This window comes from Lissotriton helveticus, chromosome 7 (genome assembly GCF_964261635.1).
Source record: "Lissotriton helveticus chromosome 7, aLisHel1.1, whole genome shotgun sequence".
NCBI classification, from domain to species: domain Eukaryota; kingdom Metazoa; phylum Chordata; class Amphibia; order Caudata; family Salamandridae; genus Lissotriton; species Lissotriton helveticus.
Window position 1 is genome coordinate 643441748 of NC_136068.1, and position 20590 is coordinate 643462337.

Consider the following 20590-nt stretch of genomic DNA (forward strand, 5'->3'; position numbering starts at 1 on the left):
TTGTGCTCTTACCCGGTGCTTTCTTCGTGACTTGACAAATCTTTTTGTTAGAGGACTGCTGCTTATTTTCTTTCACCTGCTGTCTTTGACGTTTTGCAGCCTTTCTCTGTCTTTCTATTGTTGGCATGGTGAAATCTTGAAATGATCTGCAGTTGAATCTGTGGTAAAATATAATAAAAAATGTTATTAACCATTATTACCAAACAGTAAAACAATAACAGTGATCAAAAACTTAACACACTACTTGACATTTTAAATAGAAGATTTTTTAGTCCTTGCAAATTTACAATACAGAAATAGCAGAAAAGAAATGACATTTATATTTATGTTACCTGTGCTATTTTATATGTGAATCTGATCTAATTTTATGAGCATATTTTAATATTTTATTGAAGACACTACACATAACCTGCTTTTGAAGGTGTCTTTATTTTTAAATTAAACGGTTTACCTTTTTACTTTTTATTAATTATAAATTTTAAAAATAAATGTTTATATTTCCATAGGCTCAAGCAGGTCAGCTTCCCATCCTATGTCATATAATTCGGACAAATCTGCATCCTCATCACGCTCTTCTTCATCCTCAGGATTTAAATCATCCAAGGGATCAACATCCACTGATGTTTCAATTACAAGTTCAATGATGAGGTCAAAATCAACTGATTGCAGATTGTCGCTCATGTTGAGGTTGTCTTTATCTTTAAAGAAAGATAACAACAATGAGATGTTGCAGAGTAAGAGACAAATCTCAGAGATTATAATAGTAAAATTGTTTAACAAGAGTAATATTTTGCAGCTATTATTTAGCCATGTCCAGCAATGCTGAGCAGGTGAAGACTATGTCTAAATTTTCAGTGAACAGGACTCATCTCTTCTTAACCTTGGATAAGCCTCACCGACTCTGTGTGTCCTGCACATACTTAAATGTAAAGGGGCAGATTTATGTTAAATGGCACATCCCCAGGCATGCACCAGTTAACGTGCACCACTACTCTGCCACCCATGGTGTGCCGTATTTACAATCAGATAGGAGAAAGCTTCGTCAAAACCCTGCGCCTGCTTTAAGCAGGCATAGGTCTTGACGCAACATTGTGGAGATGGGGCACCCCTGAGCCTTGCTTGAGCTGCATCGCACTTGCGATACAACTCCAGCAATCACTACCTTTACAGCACAGATACGTCACGCATCTGTGCCATTTTTGCCCCATGATGCCCCGTATTCTAAATGCAGCACACCATGGGTGGCGGAACAGCGGCGCAGGATGACTGACACATCCCTGGTGATGCACCAGTCATCATAAATCTATCCCTAAGCTTCTTATCTTGTTACAGATGAACCGCCATATGTAGCATGAAACTATTTTGCATTTCCTAAATAGCGAATTTTAAGGAATAAATAGCAATTCTTTACCATTCCTAATTTGCAATGAGCAAATTGCTAATTGCAAGTTACCCATTCATTTCCATGGGCTAGGAGGCTCATAGGAATGAAGGTTTAATTTGCGATTAGCAATTTGCTCATCACAAATTAGGAATTTTTCCAAGGGTGCAGGGGTGTCTCAAGAACACCCTGCTGCACCCCTGAAAAAGAAATTTGGGGGCATATGGCACACATACATGCCCTAAGGGCATGTGTTGGCGTCATATGGTACCTTTTGTTTTTTTGAAAAAAAGCTTTTTGAAAAGAATTCACAAATTACCACCAATTTACCACAATAGTTTCCAAATCCTTAATGTCATTTTTTACATATTTTTTGTTTGATACATTGCATTTAAGTAGTCACAAAATTTGCAAATCCTTCAGTGCAATTGCAAAATAAGGAATAGCAAATTTTGCTACTCCTTATTTTGCATCAAACTTGTTTGATACATACCATTTGTCTAATTAACATTCGCAAAGGCCGAAATTCGTAGAATTTTGATCTTTGCGAATGCTAATTAGCTTGATACATATGGCCCCAAGTGAGGCCTGTCTTGCGACATGGTGCATCTTTTGCATCACTGCTGCATCGGTTTCATGTGGTACGTTTTTTTTACACCATGACATATCTGCCTAAATGCATCAATTTGTAATGTTGTCGCCTCATAGCAAATCTTTTGCACCGCCGCTGCATCATAAAAGTGACGCACAGTGGCACAAAAGAGGCATACACCTATCATAAATCTGTCCCTAGCATTTTAAAAGATTAATCCAGGATGACGATAAGGTGTGGCCTATCCAGAGGTTTGTTTAAGGTGAGGCCTACTCAGGATTGCAGATTAAAGTTACGCTTGATGAAGAATACAGAGGAGATAATACATGTAAAGGCCTACCAATGAAGTAAGTAATGTGCACTTTATTGCGCCAGTCATCATAAATGTATCCCTAAGCTTCTTATCTTGTTACAGATGAACCACCATATGTACCATCAAACTATTTTGCATTTCCTAAATAGCAAATTTTAAGGAATAAATAGCAATTCTTTACCATTCCTAATTTGCAATGAGCAAATTGCTAATTGCAAATTAGCACCGCCGCTGCATCATAAAAGTGACGCACAGTGGCACAAAAGAGGCATACACCTATCATAAATCTGTCCCTAGCATTTTAAATGATTAATCCAGGATGACAATAAGGTGTGGCCTATCCAAAGGTTTGTTTAAGGTGAGGCCTACTCAGGATTGCAGATTAAAGTTACGCTTGATGAAGAATACAGAGGAGATAATACATGTAAAGGCCTACCAATGAAGTAAGTAATGTCCACTTTATTGCGCCAGTCATCATAAATGTATCCCTAAGCTTCTTATCTTGTTACAGATGAACCACCATATGTACCATCAAACTATTTTGCATTTCCTAAATAGCAAATTTTAAGGAATAAATAGCAATTCTTTACCATTCCTAATTTGCAATGAGCAAATTGCTAATTGCAAGTTACCCATTCACTTCCATGGGCTAGGAGGCTCATAGGAATGAAGGTTGCAATTTGCGATTAGCAATTAGCTCATCACAAAATAGGAATTTTTTCAAGCGTGCAGGGGTATCTCAAGAACACCCTGCTACACCCCTGAAAAAGAAATTTGGGGGCATATGGCACACATACATGCCCTAAGGACATGTATAGGCGTCATATGGCACCTTTTGTTTTTGGGAAAAAAATGCTTTTTGAAAAGAATTCGCAAATTACCACAAACTAGAAGTTGGTGGTAGTTTCCAAATCCTTAATATCATTTTTTACATATTTTTTGTTTGATACATTGCATTTAAGGAATCGCAAAATTTGCAAATCCTTCAGTGCAATCGCAAAATAAGGAATAGCAAATTTTGAATTAAGGACATTTTAAGTAATTTCCACATGTGCAGTGTTTTCAAATTATGATTTGAAAATCGTTTTTGGGGAAAAGTAATGGTTTGCAAATTTATGACAAGGACATAATGGTGTATGCTTCTCTATAAGGCATTTCAGTGTCTCTGATGTCATTTTTCCCATATTACATTATAAGACCTTTCCCCATGGAGCACATTCCTTGTAAATATGATCCCACCTGTGCATGGTGAATTTAGATTTTGACTGTTTGAGTCACATACCCATGTTAAAAGTCACCCCAAAAAATTGCAAACGCTTTAAAAAAACACAGTCTTGTGTCTTAAGGACATTTTAAGTCATTTCCCCGTGGACAGTGTTTTGTAAGTGGCGCAAAAGAGGCATACACCTATCATAAATCTGTCCCTAGCATTTTAAATGATTAATTCAGGATGACGATAAGGTGTGGCCTATCCAGAGGTTTGTTTAAGGTGAGGCCTACTCAGGATTGCAGATTAAAGTTACGCTTGATGAAGAATACAGAGGACATAATACATGTAAAGCTCTACCAATGAAGTAAGTGATGTCCACTTCATTGCGCCAGTCATCATAAATGTATCCCTAAGCTTCTTATCTTGTTAGACATCAACCGCCATATGTATCATATAACTATTTTGCATTTCCAAAATAGCGAATTTTAAGGAATAAATAGCGATTCTTTACCATTCCTAATTTGCGATGAGCAAATTGCTAATTGCAAATTACCCATTCATTTCCATGGAGCAGGAGGCCCATAGGAATGAAGGTGCAATTTGCGATTAGCAATTAGCTCATCGCAAATTAGGAATTTTTCCAAAGGTGCAGGGGTGTCTCAAGAACACCCTGCTGCACCCCTGAAAACGAAATATGTGGACATATGGCGCACATACATTTTAACAACATTCCTTTACCTCAAAAACGATTTTCAATTCATAATTTGAAAACACTGCCCACAGGGAAATTACTTAAAATGTCCGTAAGACACATGAAAGTGTTTTTTTATTGCCTTTCCAGCATGGTTGGGTCACTTTTAACATGGCTATGTAACACAAACATTTAAAATCTAAATTTCCCATGCACAGGTCGGAGCATATTTACAAGCAACTTGCGCCACAGAGAAAGGTCTTACATTAAAATGGGAAAAATAACATCAGGGACAGTCAATTGCCGTATAAAGAAGCATACACCATTATGTCCTTGTCATAAATTTAAAAACAATTCCTTTTCCCCAAAAACGATTTTCAAATCATAATTTCAAAACACTGCACATGGGAAAATTACTTAAAATGTCCTTAAGACACATAAAAGCGTTTTTTGATTGCCTTTGCAGCATGTTTGTATCACTTTTAACATGGCTATGTAACACAAACATTCAAAATCTAAATTTTCCATGCACATGTGGGAGCATATTTACAAGCAATTTGCGCCACATAATTCATAATTTTCTCCTAAAAGCACACTATTCTCTATCTAAATTAAAGAAATATTTTCTCACCTTAGCAAATACTTTGAGTTTGAAAACAGTCTCAGAAACACACCAATTTGTCTTCAGCAGAGCAAAAGGTATGCACTCCAGAGTCTGCAGCTATCAAAAGCACAGAAATGCTGTAATTCTTCACACATATCTCTCATGTCACCCAATCAAAACTCTTCCCTCACTTTTTTTCAAATGAAAACCCTTCCCCCCTCTGCCCTTTCTGCCTTTTCTGCATGGCAACCACCTCTTGGAAGACTTCTGGTGTTTGCAAGTTCACACAACTTTGTTGCAATTGAACTCTGAACTCTCAGTGCACCTGCATATCCAGTGCATTCTTTCATTTAATGATTTTTTATTGACCATTCAAAATACATCTTTCAAAGAACACATCCGTGCACCCTAACTTTCTGTTTTCAGCAATCAAAATCCACCAATCACTGTTACTGCTTCATGAACACAGAAACTCCACAGTTTTTTTCATTTTAAACTCTCATTTTTTCAACTGCCATTTCATTGCCACACTTCATCTGACTGCAGGAGAACCTTCTCTCACCATGTTTTCTGTCTGGATTGTTGGACATAGTTATATTCACTGGGCTCAAAGGTACGTTGAAAACAGGAAATTACCTAACCTCAATTTACAAGATGTGGAAATTAAGTGGTTTGGCCACAGAGGATTAAAATGTCACCAATTGATACCATTGGTGAAAACCTTTATGCATTTGCCCAAACCTGACCTGTTAATTGTGCACTGTGGAGGTAATGACTTGGGCACTTTGACTGGTGTAGGTCTGGAAATGCTTTTAAAGGACACCTTTGAGCAATTAATGGCACTTTTTCCTCAGACTGCCTTGGTATATTCAAATATATGCCAAAGACAGAAATGGAGGTGGTCAAACCAATTTTGTCCACAAATTGAGAAGTCGAGGAAGCATGTAAACAAATCTGTTTCAGCTTACATGAGAGACCATGGAATGGGCTCCCTGTACAACAATAACTTGCGTTACTACATGCAAGATATCTACAGAGGAGATGGAGTTCACTTCTCAGATGAGGGCAACAGAGTTTTCACTCTGAATTTAAGAATGTGCATTGGTACCTACTTATAAGTACCTAAATGTACCATAAACCCAAAAGCTCTTCTCAGAGCTACCCTACATCTGATCACTCACAATTATTATTTTACTCTAACATTTTTCACTAATTTCCAACAAAGTACGCTCCCTGGGGCGCTACCCGGTACGCGAACCGGGAGCTAACCTCGCGAAATTTTTTTTTTAAATGTTTTTTTTTCGCACATATAAGCCTCCTCAGCCACCCTCAGAAAACCTAGGGGGTCAAGATAACTCTACCGTGCCCCCTTCTACCCATTCTGAACATTATTTGCCCTCCATCTTGTATCTTAATTCGACCGAAACACAAAATGGTGGACTCCCGGAACGCTTAAGGTTCGCGAACTGGGGCGCTCAACGGTTCGCGTACCGGGTCGCTCTCTGGGAAGCGCACCATCAAAAAAGGTGGGAAAGTAGTTCACAGAAAAGCCACTGGAGACAATTTCACCAAATATAGATTAGCTCATACTACATACCAATCCCTACCATTTTCACAAATTTGATTGGAATTCCATTTAGTCATTTAGCCTGTAGACCTCTCTAAATACCGTGAGGTAAATTACTTCACAAAACACATCTGAAGTGTTGGAATTGACAACCAATGAAAATGTTACTTTCATTTTCTACTTTTTTTACCTGACATTTCATTGGTTATATACCTGAATATATATAAAGGAAGAGAAGAAAACACCGCCATTTTGACTACTACTTCTTGCTGTACATTTCAATAGTATTTTCACTAATTCCTTCAACTTCTTTCTAAAGGTAAGTTTTTATTTTTAAAACTGAAGTATATTGTGCACTATAAGTTAATATGGTAAACTTTTTCTGATAGATATATACTATCCCTCTGTAGTAGTTATAGATTTAGAGAGACTTCTCTGTTATAGTTATGGATGGAGTTAGGCTTCTCTTGTATAATTATGAATTTACTTACGTTAAATCACATACACTTTTTTATATTCCTACTTCCACTCTGATACTATACACTGCCCAAAGATAAATTCACTGATAAAAAATGCCTATCTAAAATTATTCCCAACATTGCCCTATCTCTACTAATATATATTTTTTTAATCCAAATTTCAGGCAAAATGGAAGGCGAAAACCAAGTTTCTTTTGAAATGGACCTGCAAGAGAGCAGCCAAGAATTGATTGATACAATTGATCAAATTGACATTGAATTTTTCGATGAAACTTGGGACAATGAACTACTGCAATGTGTACAAGCAGTAGATAACCTCCTTGCAAATGAGGACATTTTACACCCTCAGAGACTACAATGTATATTCCATGATAATTATGAAATTTCTGACAATGAAATGTTAGAAAGTTTAATAAATTATGAAACACAATCACAATAAAAAAAAATGCTTAAAAAATAAAGAAAATAAAAAATAATCAACAAAAACAACAATCAATTAACATACAGCATTTGAAAAGTCTATCATTCATTTTTCATTGCAGTACGCTGCCCAGAACGCTTCCCGGTTCGCGGACCGGGCGCTCCCCACGCAAAAAAAACTAAAAATGTTTTTTGTTTTTTTTGCCCCGCGGGGCCCTTTTAAAACCTCCACATTAAACCTAGGGGGTCAGGGAGGATCTAGTATGCCCCCTTATGGTCATTTTCGTCTTTGTTTTGGCCTCCTCTTGTCTCTCAATCCTACCGAGAGACAAGATGGCGGCCGCTCCGGACTGTTTAGAATGTTGACAGACACCGGAGAGCCAATCAGCTTAGCTACGCGAAGTTCCGGTACGCTTAAGGTCCGCGGACCGGAGCGCTGCCCGGAGCGCGCTTACAGATATATATCTTTTTTTAAACGTTAATTTCTCAAAATCCACTGGAGCACATATATTGAGACCTAGAAAAGGCACATCGGGCTACCAGTCCCTACAATTTTGCCAAGTTTCATGCAAATCCATTCAGCCGTTCGGGCTAAAAGTGAGGCCAACCGCCCTATGGAAAACTCAATGTTAAAAACACGTTTTGGGACCCCCCTTTTTTCTCGGCCCCCCCTTGACGAAACCCCCCCAAATTTCCAAGGGCTGCTCAGAAACAAAATGTTCCATTTTCCAGAAAATTTCAGCCAATTCCGTCCACAAACGCCAAAGTTATTAGACATAGAATTTTCAAAAATCCCATAGGGAAAAAATCCTAACTATATATACCTACTGGCGACCGCCAGTAGGTAATATATACATATATATATATATATATATATATATTCACTGAAAAAACCATTGGTTTCAGGAGTTATATAGGTAGGAATTAGTTTTTAAAAAACCTTTGAAATTCACTCAAATAACTATAAGTTTTAGTGGTGTTATAGTTAGCTGGACATTTTACTCATACAAAACCAATGAAATTGCTCCTATATAGTTAGTTGTACTAACTATATTTCGCGCACCCGCAATCCACTGCTGATGATGTCACATATTAGATCATTCATGACATGGTCAGTGACATCACTGATGACATCTCAAATGACATCACTGATGACATCACTGATGACATCATCCAGTGAATGTGGTTTGCTTCGTTATTTAAATATGCATTATATATATATAGCAATTTACATTGAAGAATGAGTGGATATATATAAATAAATATTTGGATGGAGGAGTTAGTAGCAGTGTAATTGACTGTTTACTTGACCAATTTATAATGTCTCGCTAAATATAGTGGATAGTGACTAAACTGTGTGAATATCTGTATCACTTTGTCAGTTGTTGTGTAAACTGATTCTACAGTTGGTTACTAGCTATGTGAAAGTCTATATTAGTTATTGATTAGTTAACTGAGTATTTGTATGGGAGTGTGAAAGTGTGTGTAGTTCGGTGGGGGGTGAGTGAATATATATATATATATATATATATATATATGTATTGTGAATGATGGCAAGGCAGACTGACTGTTAGAACATTTCAAATGGATCGTAATGTGTTAGCACTTTTTTTATTCTCAATGCATATTCTGTTTTAAATTATAGTGATATTTTATCAGACATAAAACAATACAATGGTGATGAAATGCCTGGACTGGGTGGAGTTTAAGACAGCCGATCTAAATCCTTATATGTCCTCATGCATGAGACATATGGCTCCCTGACTGGCCTGCAAATCCAAGCTCCATATCCTATTTCTCTGTTGGAACAAATTAAACTGCAAACACATGATGAAAGAAGAGCCAATTAGCCTGTTCTCAGACTCCTTTTCAATCCCTAAGTAAGGCATGTGCATGGCCCAAGAAGAGTGACATATGACTCCCCTGAGATCTACATCAATTCAAAAGCAAGTAAAGCGTGATTTTAGCAGTGATTGAGTTCTCCATTGAACAAGAGTGTATTACACACACAGTCCAAGCAACTACGAAGTGTCTGTCAAGAGCAAGCATGCTGTCCTTCCTCCTCTACTTTGGCCTCAAAATTTTACCAATTCCTTCATTGTGGCTGTAAACATCACAGAGCTGGTACAGGGCAAGAAGCTATAGAACATTGGTCAGGTCCTGGTGACGATGGCACTGAATAATATTGCCTTTTTGTTTTTCTCTCTGGTGGATGCTGCGATGTATTTTCTTTGGCAGAGCCTCTACTATGCCACAAACAGCTTCCGGTTATTCATGTTTTTTTTGCCTTGTTCACCGCTGTTTCTTCTTGGCTCTCTGGTTGTCTCTGTGTTTTCTACTGCGTGAAGATCCTCCCTCTTAACTATGCTATGCTATCTTGGTTAAGAATGAGACTTTCTATTACAACATACTCATTGAGTGGGCAGGCTGACTCGTTACACTCCCTTGTGGTGTGGCACTAGACTTTGCGAAGTTGCCACCCTGTCAGGGTACCGGCAAAGGGACCTCATCGGGGTATCCTTGTTGGGTGTTTCTGGAGCGGTACCCATATCCGATCCTTTCAAGACTTACAGGCTAGGCATTCCCTTCATCCCTCTCAATTCTTTCGCTACTTACAGCTGCGCCACGCCCTTCACTTCCACATTCCAGATGGCACGTCTCTGCCCAAATATATCCTGCCTGAGGTGCAAGTCCTAACCGGGGATCTGGGGAGGGGCGGAGTCGCTCGGATCTACCACTCACTCGTCAACAATGCCCCCAACTCCCTTTCCCTGCTCCAAGAAAAGTGAAAGGGCTGGCTTGGGGTTCTAGAGGATGAGGACTGGAGAGACGCCCTGATGGCCCTTAGGACGATTGCAGTATCAGCAAGACAGCCCCTGGTCCAAGTCTATTTTTTGCACGCCGCCTACCTTACACCTCAGCATCTCCAAACGCGCTGGGCTTCGGCCCAATTCTTACTGCCCCCGCTGCTCCCACCCCTGGCACTGACTTTTATCATATGGTGTGGCTCTGCAATGCAATTCAGGGTTATTAGGAATTGTTAACACAAGGCCAGACAGGGGTACTGGGCTGGGAGGTGCCCCTGGATCCCATACGTGTTCTGCTGGGCATCACCGACGGTCTGGACGGTTCCAGGGCTGAGAAGCTCTTGCTCAATACTGTGTTGGTGGTTGCCAAGAGGGACATCGCTGCTCACTAGCTGGACACCGCCCCTCCCACTCTAAGGTGCCCTGAGAAATTCCATTGCATGTGGGGGAAATGGGTTGGGGTACTCGACGAATGAGATGATGTGGTGCGCTCTCCAGGTGCACGTGGAGATGCTATTCTGGATTTCTTTCAGTGATCTTGATGTCATTGTGATGTGGTTGTCCCCTATCCTGCTCATGTAGTATGCAGCTCTGAATGGTGCAGTTTGTTGTCGAATTCAAATTCAAAACCCAATAAAATTGATTGTCAAAAAAGAATGAGACTTTCTAGTTCGGTGTACGTGATGCTCTTTGTATCAACAATGGGCCCCTTGGTCCTCTGTCTGCCTGCATACTGGAGCCATCTGCAGCCGTACCTGAAAATATAAATACCAATGGGACAGGGGCTAATGGGGTGCAATCAGTTTGGTGTTTTTCATACTCTGTGGCTATATGTATCCTTGGGTTCTGCCTTCCTTTCCCCTTTGGTGTCCTCTCAATTATACTGATTCTTGTGTTTCTGTACAGGCATGCAAATCACATGAGCCAAAACACATGCCACGTCAGTCAACCTCAACTGGAGGCTCTGTCCAGAGCTGTCAAGACTAGGAGCAGCCTTCTCCTCCTATATGTCTTGTCCTACTTGCTTAACATCTTCGTGATATTAAATGTTTTTTCAAATAAAAGCTCCTGGTATATAGTGCTATACCCGCTGGTCCTGGTCACATTTTATGTCATAAGCGTTTAGGTGAAATAGAGTGTAATGTGCCTACATTTAAATAATGGGGTCTATTTTGCATTTTTTCTAGTTATGATGATACATACACAGTGGCATCTAACCATACAACACTTTTCCAAGAGCAGCTCTCTCTTCTGGTCAAGTCGACAATACTTGGGTAGTGGAATTACATTTTTACCACAACTCCATAGGTATTACCAAGCAAAATGTTGTTGGATGAAACCTTCTCCAGTCTAAGAATGAATCTCATCATTTGGTTGTGGTTAACTCCTCAAGAACCGGGGAACTCCTCAATCCCCAAAGCAAATATTTTCTAAAGAAGTTTTTACATTCTGTTTCCTTTTTAATGTTCATTAACTTTAAGACGTTCTTGTTGGCATTAATTAAACTACTGCAATAGTATCTCAGTTGGTTTGCTCTACATGCAATAATCAGGGGTGTACATTTAACAGTGGGTAATTCAGTGCAATAGCCAAGCACAAAAGTAGCTCCAAAAGGAATCTTAATTCTCAGCCTAGTTCCTGGTTTCAGCTACATGAGACCTGGGAACTGAGGCCATTGTATCGACCTGTCCATGTCAGTCGTGGTGGCACAGTCTGGAGATGCTTGCTTGCTTCTCGGCATAACAAGTGGCAGTCTCAGGAAGATGCATTAATTGCTGAATACAGATATATCATGAAGTCCGGGGCACGACATAGGGAAACAGTTGAGCAACAAATGCATAATGCAGGCTCACAGCCCTCACACTGTGAACTGTGTCTCTTGTAACAACAGCAGCAGGGAAACGCATGAGCTTCAGGAGTGCCTCTTGAGAGAGAAAAATCGCCTTTGATTGGCAAAAATTGCAGCCTCCTATTATTGTCTAGCTTGGTGCTCACAACTTTCTAACTAAAGCTCTTGCTTAAGAGGACAGGTTCCCCTCGCGCGGTCAGTCTACCTTCGGAGGCTTTCAGTGTCAGTAGCACAGAGTTTCTTCCTCAGTCCTTAGGTTATTATCCTTACTATTAGGACGAAGACAGGATCCTATATCTAGGCCCCATCTTCTTCTACAATGGTGTGCAGATCTCCAAAACTAATAAAGTGAATACTGGATACTGCAGACGCGGGCACATATTTAAAACTGCACACAGTCGGCCTCTTTCAACTGAGCAGCAAAATTCAAAGTACACCCCAAAACTTTGGGGAAACCAATGAGCTTAAAAGATCATTTTCTTTTTGAGCTGTCCCATCCTTATTGCAACTGGTTTCAGGTGACCTGTCTTCCTGATGTTGTTTTATTTCAAATCAGTCAGTCCTTCCATCTCAGCACAAATAACAGGGTGAGGTGTGTGTGTAAGAGGGGTGTAGGCTGGCATTGCATAATGATCATTTCTTTGTGTATGTGTATTCAATCTAGTGTACAGACTGGACTGTTGGATCTGGTTTTCTGGGTCAATAAACAACAAAAGGCATGTCCTTTTTATTTTCTAGATTGAATATTTGAAGCCAGACAGTTGCATTTGGCTGCACAAAACACTCTAGGAGGAGGGAGTACTTGAGAATAGCAGCACAGAGGGAAAATGCGGGGAGATAAAAGACACCACTCTCGGACCACTACCAGCCCTTTGGAGGAGATAATAAACCTAGGAATTCCAATACTTCGAGGGGTAGGTAACAATGATTCACTACTTCTCCCCTTCAGAGACGCTCATACAAACTACATATTTAATGAGTGGCTTTAGCAGGGGCAGTCGATAGTCTTCCCACTGGAATGCAAACCTAAATGGTTCATAGATCACTATTGGAATCAGCAGTCACACAATATTAGTCGTACTGTAGCCTTGGTATGGGGACAGTGACCACCCATATCAATAATGCCCCTTTGGATGGACATCAAATACCCAATAGAGTCAAGCACTCTTCTCAAGCAACATGCCACTAGCAGGGGCGTAACAAACACCCCTGCAACGCCGGGGGCCCAAAACAATTCAGGGGCCCCTCAACCCTTCAAGGGGGCCCCATTTAGCCCAATACCAATGTATATCTTTAAGATATATGAAAGTATGGGGCCCTTCTCATTCTGCAGGAGGGGCCCATCATTTTTCAGTACACCACTGGGTAGAGATCATGCCAAGAAACGTATCGCACAACTAACTCTCCTTCACAAGAAAATGTACTGAGTCGGCAAGAACGTCTGCAAGAACGTACCAATAGAGCAGATTATCACACAGACCCAGAAATTGTAACTCACATTTGTAGGTTAGTTTTAATTAGCAAAATAGGATTGGCGACTCGCTATAAAGAAGGGGTCTTCCAAGGGCGTCCCTTCCTAATAGCGACTCATAACCCTATGTAAGAATGTTTTGCGGTCGTAAAACACTTGCAGATTACCACCCGTCTCAGAATGGTGGTAAATCACTCGCAAACGGGAAGGGGTCCCCAGGGGACCCCTACACCCTTTGTGAATGCATGCAAAAAATATTTTTTGTGGCAGGCAGTGCTCTCAGGGAGCCCTGCCTGCCCTTAAAAAATTAAAACAAAAACGTTTCATTTTTCTTTTTTTGGGTTGGGGAGTCCCCTTGCAGGACATCTGCCAGGCAGCTACGTGGGCCTCGCTGCACACGTTTGCTAGACACTACTGCCTGAACAGCCAAGTCCGGAGAGATGGCTTTGTCGCCCGTTCCGTTCTCCAGGACTTTCTGGTTTGATCTTGGTTCGCAGACCCACCACCGGGGTTGGTATTGCTGGGGTATCTATTCTAAGGTAAGGAATCTAACACTAACCTGTTTCTTTCTGATGCACAAGTTACTTACCTTCTGTAACAATATATCTGTAAGAAACAGTAGTTAGTGTTAGATTCCTTACCGCCCCACCCATCCACCCCGTTCTGGGAGTTGATATCTAGGGTTAAGGACATCCCTTTCAGGGCCCTAGTATCATGGCACCAGTTTCGGTTTCTATCATGGCTCTGCGTTCCTGGCACGGAAAGCTATGTACAGAACTGACGTCAGTGCGCGAGGGCGGCGTCTAAGTAATCCAACAATGTCATCCCAGCAATCATGACTCCGACGACGGACGAGGAGCCGCAGATGACGCCTAGCGACGCGCAGGGGTACTGCTGACGAAAACTTTCTGGATCCAGTTTCCTGGAGGCTCCTTTTTCGCCTAGGAGTAGCAAACTTTTTCGCCAAGGAGTAGCACACCTTGATGAACAAGACAACCCACCAAGAGATGGTCCGCTTGTGCACCGCCCGTTCCTTTCCTTTGCGCCCACGTAACCAACAAAGAGCTTGTCGTCCACCCGGAACTGGTGTGTGCGGTCCAGATAGAATGAGAGCGCACGTTTTGGTTCCAGACGGTGGAGCCTCTCTTCCTCTTTCGAGGGATGCGGAGGCAGATAGAAGGTGGGCAAGGTGATGGACTGCCCGATATGAAAGGTTGTGACCACCTTGGGCAGGAAAGAAGGACGAGTCCTTAGAACAACCTTGTCCGGATGGACAGAGAGGAAAGGAGGTTTAGAAGATAGACCCTGGAGCTCACTCACTCTCCTGGCAGAGGTGATGGCAACCAATAATGCAGTCTTAAGAGTCAGAAGACGAAGAGGACAGTTATGAAGGGGCTCAAAAGGAGCGCACATCAGATACGTTAGAACAAGATTCAAGTCCCACTGAGGCATCACAAAGGGAATAGGAGGGAACATGTGCGTGATGCCTTTCAAGAATCTATTTACAACAGGGGACTCGGAAAAAGAAGGCTGATCAGGAAGCCTTAAGAATGCTGAAATGGCCGAGAGGTAACCCTTGAGAGTGCCCAGAGCAGAGCCCTGCTGGGCTAGAGAAAGAAGGAAGAGGAGAACCTCCGAAAGGGGGGCAGAGAGTAGATCCACAGCATTTGCTGTGCACCATGCTACAAATTTGTTCCACCTCCATGCGTATACCGTTTTTGTGGAGGGATGCCTGGCTGCCAGAATCACATCGCAAACTTCAGGAGGCAAGTCAAGTGGCCTTAACTGCCGCCGCTCAATCTCCACTCATGTAGGTGGAGACTGGACAGGTTTGGGTGTTATGTTATGTTATCGAATCTTGTATAGCACGCAGCTGCTCCAGCAAAGGGGCGTCCCAGCGCTTTCAGCAAAGAGGTATAACATACACAACAACCTGAAACCGTGTCAGCCAACATACCACTGGAGACTAAACTAAAGTAAAGAGAAAAGTTTTAATAGCTTTCCTAAAGGCAAGCAGACACTCTATGCTGGGAATCTGCTCAGGCAGGGATTTCCATAACCTAGCTGCAAGGCAGTGAAAGGACAGCCCACCCGCATGGCTGCGCTTGACCCACGGGATGATAATCAGGTGTTGCCCCGCCGAACGCAGCCAGTGGGAGGGGACATAAGGGGTAAGCAAGTTACTCAACTAGATAGGCCTAGCAAGTTTCACTATCTTAAAGGATAGACACAATGCCTTGAATTGAATACGCTTCTCCATAGGAAGCCAGTGCAGCCTCCGCATAATGCCAGCAACGAGGCAGAATCACGGGAGACCCACCAGGATTCTGGCTGCAGCATTTTGAACATGTTGCATCCGAAGTATTTCAGCCTTATTTGCCCCCAATAGAAGAGAGCTGGCATAGTCCAGGCGAGATAGAATGGTCGCCTGCACAACCAGATGACGTGTAGATGGATCAAAAAACTTCAGAAGGGGCTTAAGACCCCGCAGAAGGCCGAAGCACGTGCCAGCCACTTTCCTAGTGTGATCCTGAAAACTGAGAGATGAATCCATCCAAACCCCAAGATTTTTAATCACTGCCTTTGGCATGGGGATATCGCACAGAACAGTGGTCCACCAATGCTCACTCCACAAACTCACGTTCTTCCCGACCAACAAAACTTCATTTTTGTTGGCATTTAGTTGCAAGCAGTTGGTAGCCATCCTTTCGGCTACAGCCGTCATCCCATCTCTGGACCTGGAGGCATTCAGTGAAGACCCTTCAGCCAAGGTAACAACAAGCAGCATGTTGTCCGCATATGAGACCATAATAAGGTCCCACTGCCTGGCGACAGCTGCCAGAGGCTGAACATAAAGATTGAACAACGAAAGGCTCAGTGCCGAGCCCTGGGGTACCCCCTGGTTGATGCAATAGGCCTGAGAAGGAAACGGGGGAGCGGACACTTGGCATGATCTTTCGGTCAGAAAAGATCTGAACCATTCCAGGGCCGACCCAATCACCCCAGCTTCCTCTAGCCGCTGTAGCAGGATGCCATGTGAGACCGTGTCAAAGGCGGCACTGAGATCGAACAGGATCAGTGCTGCACTTTGACCAGCATCAAGAATGGACCGCAGATGTTTAGTAGTGGCCAGGAGAGCCGTCTCCGTACTGTGACCCGGTTGGAACCCATTCTGAGATGGATCCAGGATGTTATTGGAGTTCAGGAACTGAGTAAGCATGTTGTTGATGTGTGTCCCAGGGGGCCTCCTACTGTTTACACATGCCTCTGCAATCTTAGCCACCCATGGGAGAAGAGATATGGGTCTAAAATTTCCAGGCTTAGTTGAATCCAGCATAAGTTTTTTAAGAATGGGGGATACCCATGCCTGTTTTCAAAGTCCCGGAACAATTGCAGTGGAAAAGGAGGAGGTAACTGTTGACAGAGCGGAGCCCGAAAAATAGAATGTGACTCCCTAAACTGCGTTGGCCTCGGAGGGTCGGAAGGAGAACCAGTTTTAATTTTACCACTCAGCCGGGTAAACTCCTCCTGAGACATACAAAGAATGGCTGCCAAGGTTGACCGAGACCCAGTACCCAAAGGTGAGGATATAGAATGAGTGGAGACTTGAGGAAAAGATTGATAGATAGCGCGAACATTTTCCACAAAAAAGGTAGCTAAATCATCACACTGCTGTGTGGACGCTATAACGGGCACCCTAGCTTTCCTAGTCCTAAGATCTTTAAGAATCTTAAAAATGCATTTTGCTGGATTAGGACTCATCTTAATTTCGATAGCATAGTAGGCAGCACGAACTTTGCAGATGGTTCTATGATACTGCTTAATTTTAACGAGATAGCATAACTTTTTCTCGGAATCATAATCCCTTCTCCACTCTCGTTCTACTTTTTTACATGCTTTCCTTAAAACAATCAAATAATATTTATACCATGGACTGGTGGTAGAAGTTCGCCCCTTAAACCATTTAGCAGGGATTCTAAACCATGATTAATCCAGTCACAGAACGAGCCATAATCAGACTCAGAATCATATAACGGTCCCAAAGGGTTAGCAGCGAGGAAATCATGGAAATCTTCTAGCTTCAACTTACGCCAAGGGCGTTTAAAGACCGGCTTTAAGCTGTCTGAATTAAGAGGCTCAGTGAGCAGAACAGACATTTTTACCAAAGAGTGATCGGTCCAACCCATGGGTTTAGGCCTCTCCACCCTAAAAGACTGAATATTAGAAAATATAGGGTCTAACAGATGCCCAGCTATATTGCATTTATATAGCGCTTACTACCCCTGATGAGGCGTCGAAGCGCTTTTTCGGCGGGTAGCACGCTACTCCCGGACCCATAGAGGATTAGTGTTGAATTAGTATAGAGAAACACGCAAGTACATTTTAAGTGGTGGATAGGTTAGTCAGTTATTTGGATTTGGAATGAAAGCAGAGGGATAGAGGAGGACAAAGGTTTGTATTTATTTATCGCTCGCTTGTTGGCGCATGCTATTCAGGAAGCCTATAAAGGATTAGTGATGAATTAATATGGTGAAATATGAGGTAATTTCAGTGGTGGATATTTGTCTGTTACTTGGAGTGAGAAGGATAGCGGATGGATAAAAGGGGAAGAAAGATTTGCATTCATATAGCACTTGTTACCCCTGATGGGCGTTGAAGCGCTTTTCTGGCGAGTAGCACGCCACTCCGGAGCCCATAAAGGATTAGTGTTGAAAATTAGTATAGTATAAATATGAAGTCATTTGAGTAGTAGATATGTTACTCAGTTATTTGGGCAGTATATTAGTATAGTTGAATATGGAATATGGAATTTGAGAAGTGAACATGTTAGTCTGTTCATTTTAATTGAAAAGGATAGTGGAGGGATAAAAGAGTGAAGGATTTTTTTTTAAGGTTTTAGCAGTAGGAAGAGGCTTTTGGATGAGTAAAAAGGAGTTTTGGAGGGAAGGAGTCAGAGGGGAGAGTTTAGAAAGGTTTGTTTTAGGGGATCGGTGTAGTAAAAAGAGGTGTCAGATGATGCAAGGAGGGGTAGAGCAGGAGAGAGCCTAGAAAGGGTTATTTTTCGCGATCATAGTAGTGGTATGGGGATTGGGATAAATGAGCGAGTGGATGTAGAGGATATATTGATAGATGTATAGGATGAGAGATAGGGTAGTGCATTAGAAGGAGTAGTAGAAAGAAGTTTGAGATGAGTCAGAAGGTTGGGCTAGAAGATATATAGAGCGAAGTATAGGCTGAGAAATAGGCTAGTGCATTGGGAATGCTAAATTAGAAGAAAGTGATAAATATATAGATCCATAAGTACATTGAAAGTATATAGATACATAAAGGAAGTAAGTATATTTAGATTAAATATATTGATAGAGGCACAGGATGAGAAATAGGGTAGTGCATTGGATATGCTTTTTCAGAAGAAAAGTAACAGACACACAGATCCGAGTACATGGAAGGTACATAGATGCACAATGGAAGTATGTACATGTAGACCAAAGATGATTTTTATTTATTGATGAATATTATTATTATTATTATTTAAAAAAAATTTATATTATTATTTTTTTCTCTTAACCTCATGCGTGCGGCGCATTTTCCCGCCATGCGCTGAGTTTTTTAAAAACCCGCGGTTCATGACGAGCTCAGCTCGTCATGAGCGTATGACAGGCGTACCTCATGACGAGCTGAGCTCGTCATGAGCATTGAAGGGGTTAACAACATAATTATTTTACGTGTTTTATAAAGTAATACACAAAGATCGGTACATATCTATAGTGAAAACAAATGCTTATATACAGAGGGATATGCTGTAAATTTCTTTTTCCGTATGGTGCTTGTGTGGGGAAGAGCCAGATCTTGAGTAGTTTTCTGAAGATGAGGTGGTTGTCGGAGGATCTTATGTTGGAGGGTAAAGAGTTCCATTGTTTGGCTGCTTGAAAAGAGAAGGATGTGCCACCCATGTTTTTTTTCTTGTATGGTGGGATTTTGAGGTGAGATGCTCCGTTAGAGCGGAGGTTCCTTTGTTGAATGTGTTTGGTGTTTTTATTCCTGATGAAGTGTGGTCCTATTCCATGTATTGCTTTGTGGGTAATACAAAGCAGCTTGAACGTGGATCTTCTGGCAACCGGTAACCAATGCAGGGCTTTCAAGGCAGGGGAGATGTGGTCTCGTGGTTTGATATGCAAGAGTAGTCTGGCAGCCGAGTTCTGAATCAGTTGTAGTCTTTTCATGGTCGTTAAAGGTGATCCGTGGTAGAGGTTATTGGCGTAATCGAGTTTGGATAGAACAAGGGAGATGGTAGCTTGGACCTCGTGTGGAAATCCCAAATGAGGGAAAATTCGTTGCAGCGTTTTTATAGTAGCAAAGCTTGATCTTGCTAGTTTATCCACTTGGACATTCATCGACAGCTTGGAGTCCATGGTCATTCCGAGGTTTCTTACTTCCTTCGATACTTTAGGCAGTGATCCCAGTTCATCAGGCCATGCGGCAAGCGGGTTGTAATTTTTCCAATGCCACACGTGAGTATTTCAGTTTTTGAAGCATTCAATTTGAGATGGCTCCAAGTCATCCACTGATCCACGGCTCTGAGACAGCTGAAAATTGGTGATTTTCCAATGTCTTTGGGCATTTCAGTTGAAGGAGTATTTGCTTGTCATCTGCATAGTTGTAGCACGTGAGGTGAAATTTATTGATCAGTACTGGTAAAGACTTCATGTAGATGGTGAAAAGCATGGGCGAGATGATAGAACCTTGAGGGACCCCTGCTTTTGTGGAGTACGGTTTGGATGAGAAAGGTGGGGTGTGGATGACATTAGTTCTGTTTCGAAGGTAGGATGCGATCCAGTCTAGAGCAGTTCCCTCTATGCCGGCTTCATAAAGTCTTTGTTTCAGAGTGTCATGGTCAACCGTGTCAAAGGCAGTTGAAAGGTCGAAGAGGAGTAGCGCAGCAACCCCGTTGCGGTCAACTGTATTCTTTAGGTCATCCCAGATGGCAAGGAGGGCAGATTCAGTGCCTCTTCCAGGACGGAATCCTGTTTGGAAATCTGAAAGTATGTCATCCCCTTCAATGAATTGTGACATCTGGGCGAACGCTGCTCTTTCTATCAGTTTGCCCAGGAAAGGTCCATTTGTAATGGGTCTGTAGTTGTCAGGGTTCAGCGGGTCCAAGTTTGTTTTCTTCAGTAAAGGGCGTATGTATGACTTTTTGAGTTC